The sequence below is a fragment of the Gossypium raimondii genome, chromosome 12 (assembly GCF_025698545.1).
Source record: "Gossypium raimondii isolate GPD5lz chromosome 12, ASM2569854v1, whole genome shotgun sequence".
NCBI lineage: Eukaryota > Viridiplantae > Streptophyta > Magnoliopsida > Malvales > Malvaceae > Gossypium > Gossypium raimondii.
In genome coordinates, this window is record NC_068576.1 from 48320102 (window position 1) to 48331236 (window position 11135).

Below are 11135 nucleotides of genomic sequence, written 5' to 3' on the forward strand. Positions count from 1 at the left end.
TTAAATAATGTTCAAATTAGTTAATATTATGATACATTAGTAAGAATATAAAAATAAGTTATTATAATTTGTTGTTCATATTTTAATATATGAAATATAAATTTTAAATATTTTTAAAGCAATTAAGATTAATTATTCATAAAATTTAATTCAAATATATAAACTATAATTTAAATAATAAAATATGATCAATAAAAATTTAAATATATAATATTATATATAAAATAAATTTTAATAAGAAAATAATTACATATACCATATAAATATTATATAAAATACATTATAAGGGTTAAAATTGTCATTTACTCCTAAAAGTACTTTTTCCAAAAGCAAAAGCTAAAAAAACTACTTTTATTTATAAGTTGAAAAGAAATTTTCAAAAGAACTTCTTACTTAAAAAATTGTCTGTTTAGCATTACTTTTGTCTTCAAAAGTGATTTTGGGGTCAAAACACTTTTGAGAAGTAATGCTAAATAAAACCTAAGTCCCAATAACGAGATAACTATAACATTATTAAATTCAAGATAATATTAGTAAGAGAAATAATTATAAATTTTAAACATAGAATGTACATCTTATTCATTTTACTTTTTTATTTGTAAATATTATTTTACTTTATTAACGTAAATTCAAATTTATGTAATTTTATACAGTATTTAAATATTTGAGCTTTGAGGTATAATAAATATATATACTAGACTTATCGTTTATTTGTTAAATGAACTTTAAATGAAAAGATAATTTTCATCGATTGGATCTTATTTCGATTAGCATTGACATTATTGTTAATGTAGGAATATCTGAATTCGAGCAAATTAAAATATGTTTATTCTCTTATTTAAGGTTTTGAGAAGACACTGTAGCTAGTTCTAAGCATCATTTCTCTCTTTTATATATATATATATATATATATATATATATATATATATAAAACATTTTACTCTTTATTAATTATTATTTTAGTTTTTGGTAACAAATTATTATTTTATTTTTATTCTTCTATATTTATATTTAATAATTTTCAAATGATCTTCCTTTATTGACATATAGGCACCAATGCCTTTTCTTCCTTTACATTTTATAAAAATGGTTAAACTTTAGCTTTAGTCCTCTACTATACCTAAAATTATGATTTAATTTTTATACTTTAATTAACATAATTTAATATCTATATTTTTATAATTTTAATAATTAGTCCAAATATTTAGTATCTTTAACTTTTCGATTAAAAATTACGTGGTTATATATCATTTGAATTCCTTAGAGATTGACATGTGACTTCAAATTCCTTTTAGGTTTGTGTGTGTTTTTGGCATTATAAATTTCAATTTTGGCCCTTAGACTATGTTGAATCTTGAGCTTAAATATTTTATTTTAATTTTTAATATAATTCAGTCTCTCTACTTTTATAATGTCATTAGTCGGTCTAAATAATTAATATTGTAAACTATTTCAATCAAAATGTTGATGCCAAATTTTCTTAAGAACACTATTTCAATAGATTTTTTATCATAACGAATTCAAATGTGTATTTTTATTGTTACATGACTACTAAGTGGTTTTTTTTTTTAATTTCAAAATGTCACACCAAAGAATCCTAATAGAATAAATTTAATGGCGGTAACAATTGGACTTGGATTTTCAAATCCGAAAAATGGAGGGACTAAATTCTTCAAAATAAAAGTAGGAGAATTAAATTCCAAATGTGCGAAATATATATGTGCTTAGAGCATATTTTAACCTTCGAATTTTTACTTTGTAATTTGACAAAAAAATAATCAGTCAAGGGTGAATCTAGAAATTTTTTTAGCAGGGGCCGAAATTTAATTATAATTTTATCATATATCAAAATATAATTTTATATGTATTAATTTATAATTTCATCATTTTTAAGGGCTAAACAAAAAAAATTAGGGGTTAAAATGTAATTTTCTATATATTAATTTATAATTTCTTTATCTATAAGAGGATTGAATTAAAAAATTGGGGACTCAAAGTGTAATTTCACTATATATTAATTTATAGTTTCTCTATTTATAAGAAAACTCAATTGAATTTTTTATTTTTGGAAGGGTGGCCTTGACCTCCTCTCTATGCCCTTTAAATACACCACTGTAATCAAAAACCATACTAGTATGAATTATTATTTACAACATTGAAATACAAAAATTCACAAATGAAATATTATTTATATTTATGATGTAGTAGTATAATAATATTTAAAAAAACTTTTGATATTACTTTAAACCTATTTGTGAAGTTTGTTTATTGTTAGACAGGATAATTGTTATATATATAAAAATCTTGATAATACTCTAAATCTATTTGTGAACATTTTCAAAATATATATAGCATTCTAATAGTAGCAAATGAAAAGTTCTTACAATTTATAGTGATGAGTTATGCCTCTTAAATTCAAAAGTTATGTTACTTGATTATTAACAAATAGTCATAATTATTCAAGTAGAAATCTATTGAATAATTATATTTATTGCTAAAGATATGACTATCCACTTGGGTAGTTATCTCCCTATGAAGAGATATGAGTCTTCCTATAGATGGGAGATAAATTTCCTTTGTATGACACACAAAAAAGAACACATAGAAATAAAGTTTCTTTTTATTTTCCCATCATCTTTTATATTCCTCGATTATTCTATAAAGAATTAGTGCTAAAATTCTTTATAGAAATTGATATCATTGTTATGCTCCGCTCAATGCTCAATGGAATATTTTTGTTAGTGCAAAACGTAAACAGTCATTAGGCTTCATTGTATCATCGAGTTTCATTTGCCAGTAACTCTTTTGCACACCATAATATAAGTAGGGGCGAATAGAACATTAAACGAAGTGGCATTGATACACACCTTGTAGTCTTCATTAATTTATCATAAATTTATTTATCCCTACACATTAACAATTTTAAGGTTTTATATTTTTGCAATTTATGAGAAATTTAAGAAGGCTTATCTGTTAATCGCGCATTCACATGCCACTACAAGCATGGTACTATGACGATGGATATTGACAAATGTGGTTGCATCAATGTCAATGATCTTGTCAAATTTTGTTTTAGAAGACACCTTTATTACAAGAAAATGTAAATCACAATTATTGTTTTACTCTTATTGCATGAATTAGCTCAATTGTTATATGTTTATTGAATTGCATTATGCAAAAGGTGTAGGTGTCTTATGCATCAATTACTTGACAAAAATCAAAGGTGAAAATTTTAATTTTCATTAACTGGGTGTAGGGGTCACACGGCCAAGCCACATGCCTATGTGCCAGGCCGTGTGATCAAATCTGAGCATTCTGTTTTGAAATTTTAAGATGCAGGGGACACACGGCCAAAACACACGCTCATGTGCTAGGGCGTGTCTCACACACGGCTGAGACACACACCCGTGTCTCTACCAGTGTGGACGAAAATAGACTATTTTCAAGGCCACATTTCTCACCCAATTTGTAACACCCCAACCCGTATCCATCGCCGGAACTGGGTTACGGAGCATTACCAGACATATCGAATAACTTATCACTAATTCACAAATAAATAACAGATATAGCATACTTGTATCAAATATAAATATGTCATATTAGTTCCATTTCCTACTTATAACCAATTTAAACATCATTCTACAACAGTAATAACAAAACTTTTATTCTTAACCTATACATCACCTAGGTACATGCCACATTAAATGATAAAGAGATCGATGATATCACAAAAAAAATCCAAAAAAAGAATATCGCTCGTACGCACTAGAAATATTTGTGATAAAGACAATGTAAATTCCATATATGTAAGTCGGAGCTTCAACCAGTAGAAATAGAAAATAGCTTCATATGAGTCTTATCATCAAATCTTCTATCGAACATAATAGATTAGAAAACCAAAGAAAGATAGGGGAATCCCGATCATGAATCAACTAGAATAATAATAATTCCGTCTAACATTATGATTAGTCAACCTTGCTATATGATAAGAATCATATCTGAAAATGAATAGTTGCATATACCTCTGAGGATAATAGAACATATAGAATACCCATATAGAATACCCATAAGAGATCGTTGTAAGATACCCGACTATAACAACTGCATTCAGATATGTCTGCAATTTTCAACACTATCCCACTGACTACTAAAATCATCAATAATCTTATATTATCCCAATCACTAAAGAAATCAATTCAGAAGAAATTCCGACTAACCTGTTTTTTTTTTAATTCGATACCTGAATAAATCGATTACTCGTAAATAACTTCTTTCTTAATAATGACATTATGTATCCTGAATAATCTTTAGAAAAAAAACTGATATCTTTTCTAGAACTCTCTTTACTTGCTATCCCATCCTCAACTCTGACGCATTATTATTCCTTCAATTATTGAACTTTTCAATTTCACACTTGTAAACTTAATGAATATAATTCTTGTAAATTCCATTGTACAGGTGAGGGGGTGAAGATCGTAAAGCCTCAAAATTTAACTCTCATATACACAAGTATAACATAACACTTATCATTAGCATAATCATTATAATCATTCGACATTTTCAACTTTAAAACAAAAACAAATATATCAGCATCCAAATCCTGACTCAATTCGACTCAATAATGGCATGTACCTCTAGACTCAATTCTGAGCTCGATTTAGTCTGAGAATTGGCTAAACCTGAATAGCTCTGATACCACTAAATGTAACACCCCCAACCCGGTTCCGGCGACGGATACAGGTTGGGGGTGTTACACAATTTGTCTTGTACCTACATCAACACTTTAACACATTCACCAACCAATTCAAGACATTTAAATCAAGTCAAAACCAAGTCTTATGCATGACATTTCATCAGATTTATTCATATATTCGATCTTACCTAATTGATCAAATACACATGTGCACATTTATCAAATATGCTACCTTAATCCATCCATCCGCATGCTTACCATCATTTAACCATTTCAAATTCACACATCAAACATGTTAAGGCCATATATATATACATCTCAAAATATACCAAACACAAGTCATACTAATGGCTAGTTACAACCAAAACATTTAAATGCCAACAATGGTTAAGTTGACTTATACATGCCATTATAACCAAAAGATTTGTTTCATATTTGTACCGAAATGGGCTGGTGGATAGTGTGAGTGGTCTCCGCCAAACTTCCAACGCAACGAGCCTCCGAGAACTATAAGACAGAGGAAATAAAACAGAGTAAGCATATAATGCTTAGTAAGTTCGTATAACGGAAAATTTAACTTACCATATATTTTCACTTAAGGTAAGTATACAAAAATATATCCAAAGCAATTTAGTAATTAGCTTAACACGCATAATCTCATCAAACATATTAGTCAAGTATTTCATGTGAATAACCAGAATAAAGATGAGCTCATCAAATATCATGTTTCCATATGTTTTTAAGTGTATACGGGTAACGATTCATTCAGAACTCATCTCAACTTATATTAGAATTTCACCCATTGAATCGTTTGAAATCTCGATGGATACATGAGTAGTACACACGAAGTGTACACTACTGTAAATCTATCAATTCATACTCCAGAATGCTTTTATGAACACATAAACAGAAAGCTCTCTCTCAAACCATATAACGAGCAGCTTATCCAGGCAATATAACAGGAAGCTCACAAAAAGCCTATAACAGGTAACTCTGAAGAGCAATTAATCAGGAAGCACCGGGTAACCATATAATGGGAAGTTCAAGCGAGCAATAACGGGAAGCTCACAAAGAGCCTTTAATTGGGAAGCTCACAAAGAGTCATATACGGGACGCTCATAAGAGCTGTTGTGTGCCCAAAACACATGTAGGGTCATGACCGATCAGGATGCTCCGAAGAGCTATTAACGAGAAGTCGCAAGAACCATATAACGGGATGCTCTTTCGAGCTATGGTGTGTCTGCAACATATGCAAGAACACAACCAATCGGGAACCCTATATCCAATCGAATTTCATTCATTCAAACGGAACTTAATATTTATCGGGTATTTTCCGGATATATGATCAAACTTCATATAAATGACCAATTACACAATTCACATACATATAATTCAATTCAAGCATATAATTACACAATTAAGTTACACGAACTTACCTCGACAATTGTTCATGTATGTAGGCTACTAATCTGATACTTTTTTTTACCTCGATCTAGCTCTGTATTTTGTCTATCTAGATCTATACGAGTAAATTTAGCTCAATTTAATATAATTCATAACCAATTCAATTCAATTCACATTATAGGAAAAATTATCATTTTGCCCCTATTTTTAATTAATGACAATTTCGTCCCTAGGCTCGGAAAATGAAGTTCATGCAATTTAATCCTTATTCCAAGCCTAGAAAATTTTTACATATAACAATAGCAGCCCATGTATTTCATAAAAATCAGAATTTTTTCATAAATTTTACATCTTTTCAATTTAGTCCCTAAATCATGTTTTCATCAGAATTCCTTTAACAAAAATTGTTTATCTATCAACAACCTTTTATTTTCTACTATGAAACTTCAAAATTCATGCATACTCATCCATGGAAAAACCCTAGTACTTTGATAACTTTGCAAATTAATCCCCGAGATAGCTAGATTAAGCTATTACGATCTCAAAAATATAAAAATTACTAAAAACAAGACAAGATTACTTACCCAATTAAAACAAATAAGCTTGCTTGAATGCTTTTCGCTTTGCTAGGGTTTCCATGTAGTTTATTTGGGAAAGATGATGAAAATGATGATATTTTTGTTATTTAATTAAAATCTCATCTTTTATTATTCATCTTTCCAATTTAGTCTTTTCTTTATTTAATTTTCCAAGGATGACTAAGCATGCTTATATACTAACTCCTCTTAATGGTCTATTTGCCATATAAGGACCTCCAATTTTGAATTTCATAGCTATTTGATCCTTTTAGCTACTAGAATTCAACTTTTGCACTTTGTGCAATTTGGTTCTTTCCATTAAATTAAACATGAAATCAGGAAAATTTCTTTACAAAATTTTCATACGATATTTCTATCAACATGCAGACCATGAAATAATATTAAAATATTTTTCTTTTCAAATTCGGATTTGTGGTCCCAAAACCACTGTTCCGATTTCATTGAAAATGGGTTGTTACATGAAATGAAAATGCACGATTAGAAAATGATCTATTAATAGATCGAAGCAATATTTTTGTTTTGAATGGTGATTGTAACAGCCCGATTTTTTTACCCTAATCAGAACAGAGGTTTCGGGACCACAAATCCGAATTAGAAAAATATTTTAATATTATTTTCTGTGTTTATTATGTGTGAATTTACTAGTGTGAAAATTTCGTGCTTTAATTTTGCCGTTTGAGTGTCCGATTAAATAAAAGGATTAAATCGCGTAAAATAAAAATTTAATGGTTATTTCTAAAAAGGGGTTGAATAGTGGTTATTCTTTTAATATGGAGGTTTTGTTTTGCAATTTAACCATTAAATAGAATAGTGGGCGGCATGTGTATAATATATATAGTTTTTATATTAATTATAAATGTTATAATATATATTATATTATAATATTATAATTAAACAAATAAAGACCACCATAATCTTTTATTTCATTATCATCTAATCGAAACTAAGAAAAGAAAATAAAAGAAGAACAACCAAGCTATTCGGCCATCTTTGTTGCTTGATTTAAGGTATGTTTGGTTTCGGTTTTTGATGATTTTTCCGTTTTTGTGATCGTTGCTTCGTGTTATATCTAGCCCATGCTTTAATTTTAGAATTTAATAGTGATTTTGAGACATGCCATTTATGAATACTTGAGCTTGGTAATAGTTGATGATGAAATATGAAAGATATGTGATAGATTATAATGTGTGTTCTTGAATTTTTGATGAATTTAATTATTTGGGATTAATTTGTAAGAAAATATTTAATTGAGGGACTAAAAGGTAAAATAAATGACATGCAAGGATCTATATGGGTCTAGGAAATATTCGGCCAAAACATAGTGTGGTCAATTTGAAATATTTTGTGTTTTGTACAATTTAGACTAAATTGTAAAAATGTTAAATAGTAGGAGTAAAATGGTAAATTGTCCATTTATGTGTTGTTGGACAAAATTGAATGAAATTATATTTGAATGAGTTCGATTTGAATGTGTTTAGATCAAGAATTAAAGAAATCAGACTTGGATCGGGGGAAGACTAAAGTCGTTGACTAATCGTTCCGTTTCGATTATCGTTGTCAGAGGTAAGTCTATTAGCAATTTAAAAGTTATTAAATCAATATTTATACATGTATATCGATGGCATACTTGATGAGCTGTAATTGAATGTTTATAATTTGAAGTATAAGTATGAATTTTATATAAGTATTTGATAGTTTGAATATACAAGTATAATCTTGTATAAGTTTATGAGTTAAATTATAGGTTTAAATTTTATATAAGTAAAGGTGAGATTCGGATAGACATGTATATATATGAAAATCTCTTGTAATGAAATTAGGTATGAAATTATACATGTATATGATAGATTCAAAATATATGTAATAGCATGAATAAACTTTGAATTTAGATAAAGGTACGAATAGGTATATATTTATATTTATAATTATATACATAATGATCGAATATATATACATATGTGTATATATATATAGTTTTTAATTTAGTGGAAGTATGAATGTTGTATATGTATAAATTCTTGGTTTTAATCCAAGGTAAGTATATATATGTATATTAGGTTCGAATATATGTGTATATATATGTATAAACTCTTAGATTTGATTAAGATATGTAACTTATATTTATATATGTGAGTTGGTAATTATATATATATATATGTTATATTCGAATGATCGGTATACATACATGTATATGATTTTATAGTGAAATTAGGTATGACAATTATACAATGTTACATGAGGTTCGGTTATGTTAATATACAAGTATATATTCTTGTAATGAATTATGTATGTTTATTCATGTAAAGTTCTTGAATAGCATTGGAAGTATGAAATTATTGAGTGGAATTGATGTTTGAATTGAGTGGAATTGATGTTTGAACTTTATATTATCTATGTTATTTAAAGATATGGTTTATAAATTATTGAGCTGAATTTTAAGTGGATTTTATATACAAATATGATATACAACTTCTGTGAATTGAGATTCTTTTGTTAAAGCTCAGTTCTAATCTGATTTATTGCCAGTGAAATAATTCAGATTTTATGTCTAGCAGGCTTTATGCCGGAGAAATTATTCAGACTATACGTCTAGCAGGCTTAATGCTGGTGATACATTTCGAACTATAAGTCTAGCAGGCTAAAAGCCGGTGTACCGAATCAGGTTTTAAAACCTAGCAGGCTAAGTGCCAGTGAAGCTGTTTAAATTATGTGAGAATATGCAATTGATATAGCTATGATTTTGGTTATATTAAATTGATGAGCATATATATATTCGGTCTAAACAATTATTAAATATCTACATATATGTGCATTCGGTATATGCATATATTAAATATATATGCATTTGGTATATGCATTTGATAAGCAATTGATATATATATATATATATATTCGCAAATGCATTTGATAAGTATATATATGTATTTGAGGTGTATATACATTTGTTTATAAGTATTTGATGAATATGTTTGCATTCGGTTATAATGTTTATTAGGTATGTATATTTGATTATAAATAAAATGGTTTAAAGACAGCAAATGCTAATAAAATAATTATTTGTGTTAATTACGAATTCAGTGAATTTGATTTGGAAATTACATGACTTATATATATATATATATATTAGTTATGTTATAGACTTACTAAGCTATATAAGCTTACTTTGTTCGTTTACGTCTCTCTGTTTTATAGATTTTAGATCAAGCTTCAAGCTCGGGGATCGTCAACAAGTTCATCACCTTATCTATTATCTCGGTATTTTAAATATTTAAATTCTAACTATGGCATGTATAGACTAGATAAATGTTTTGAAGGTTGTATTTTGTTGTATTATATATGATTATAATAGCCATACTAAAATGGTTTATTTTCTTATGGATTTGCTAGTTTGCAATGTCTATATTAGTTAGATTTTAATGTCTTTGTTTAAGGATGGTTGTGTTTGTTCAGTAATGCCTCGTAATCCTAATTCGGCGACGGATACGGGTTAGGGGTGTTACAGTGATGACATTGTTCAAATAGTAGTTGAATAGATTTTTATCCAATAGAAGCATTATGACTATTTGGGAAAACTTTACTGAACCAAAAAGTTATGTTATTGAATCTAACAGTTGCTTTTAAAAGGTTGAGCTGAAATGATTTTTTAAAACCAAAAAGTGCAACTTGAAAAGTAACGTTTTTAAAGAGTCACTTATGCATCTATCATAACATTATAAAATAAACAATAAATTTGGAAAATTGAAATTTAATTCATTCCATCCAATTTGTGAGTGAAATTTTGAGTACAAGAGTATTCTTTATTTTTATGACGTATATTTAATTTGAGATATGAAATTATTTCTTTATTTAAATCATGATATTACTAACTAGCATTTGGATTATATTGATGAGACAACATTTTCATTGCTAAAATGAAAGTTTGTAGATTGTTGTTTTTATTAAATAACCTTAAGCTAAATGTGTTTTATATATTATTGCACATATTTTATTCTATGTTATAAAGTTTAGACTAGAAAAGAAATAAATCATAAGTTTATTGACTTAATTTTTAAACATATATAACATTTTGGTGTAAAATTGGTAATAGAATAATAGTTTAAGTAGCACACGAGACCAAAAAAAAATGTTTAGATATCAAAATGAGAAAAAAAAAATAAAAGATGGTATAGTTTAGGTTTAAGTGAAAATGTATAGCATACGTAATTTGGTGAAAGGCCCAAAGCTGCAAGAGGTAACAAAATATATGAAGTTTTCATAATAGGCCCACTTCAATTTTAGTCCCAGATGGGTTGGACATCTCTCTATTTTAACCTAACTTTCTCATTTTTGTGGAAACCCCCCAAGGAGTGAGATTTGACTTGGGAAGCTCAACTTTTCTTCGAAATTCATCATAATACATATAAATCAAAAATTAATTGATGTTTTGATTAACATGAAAA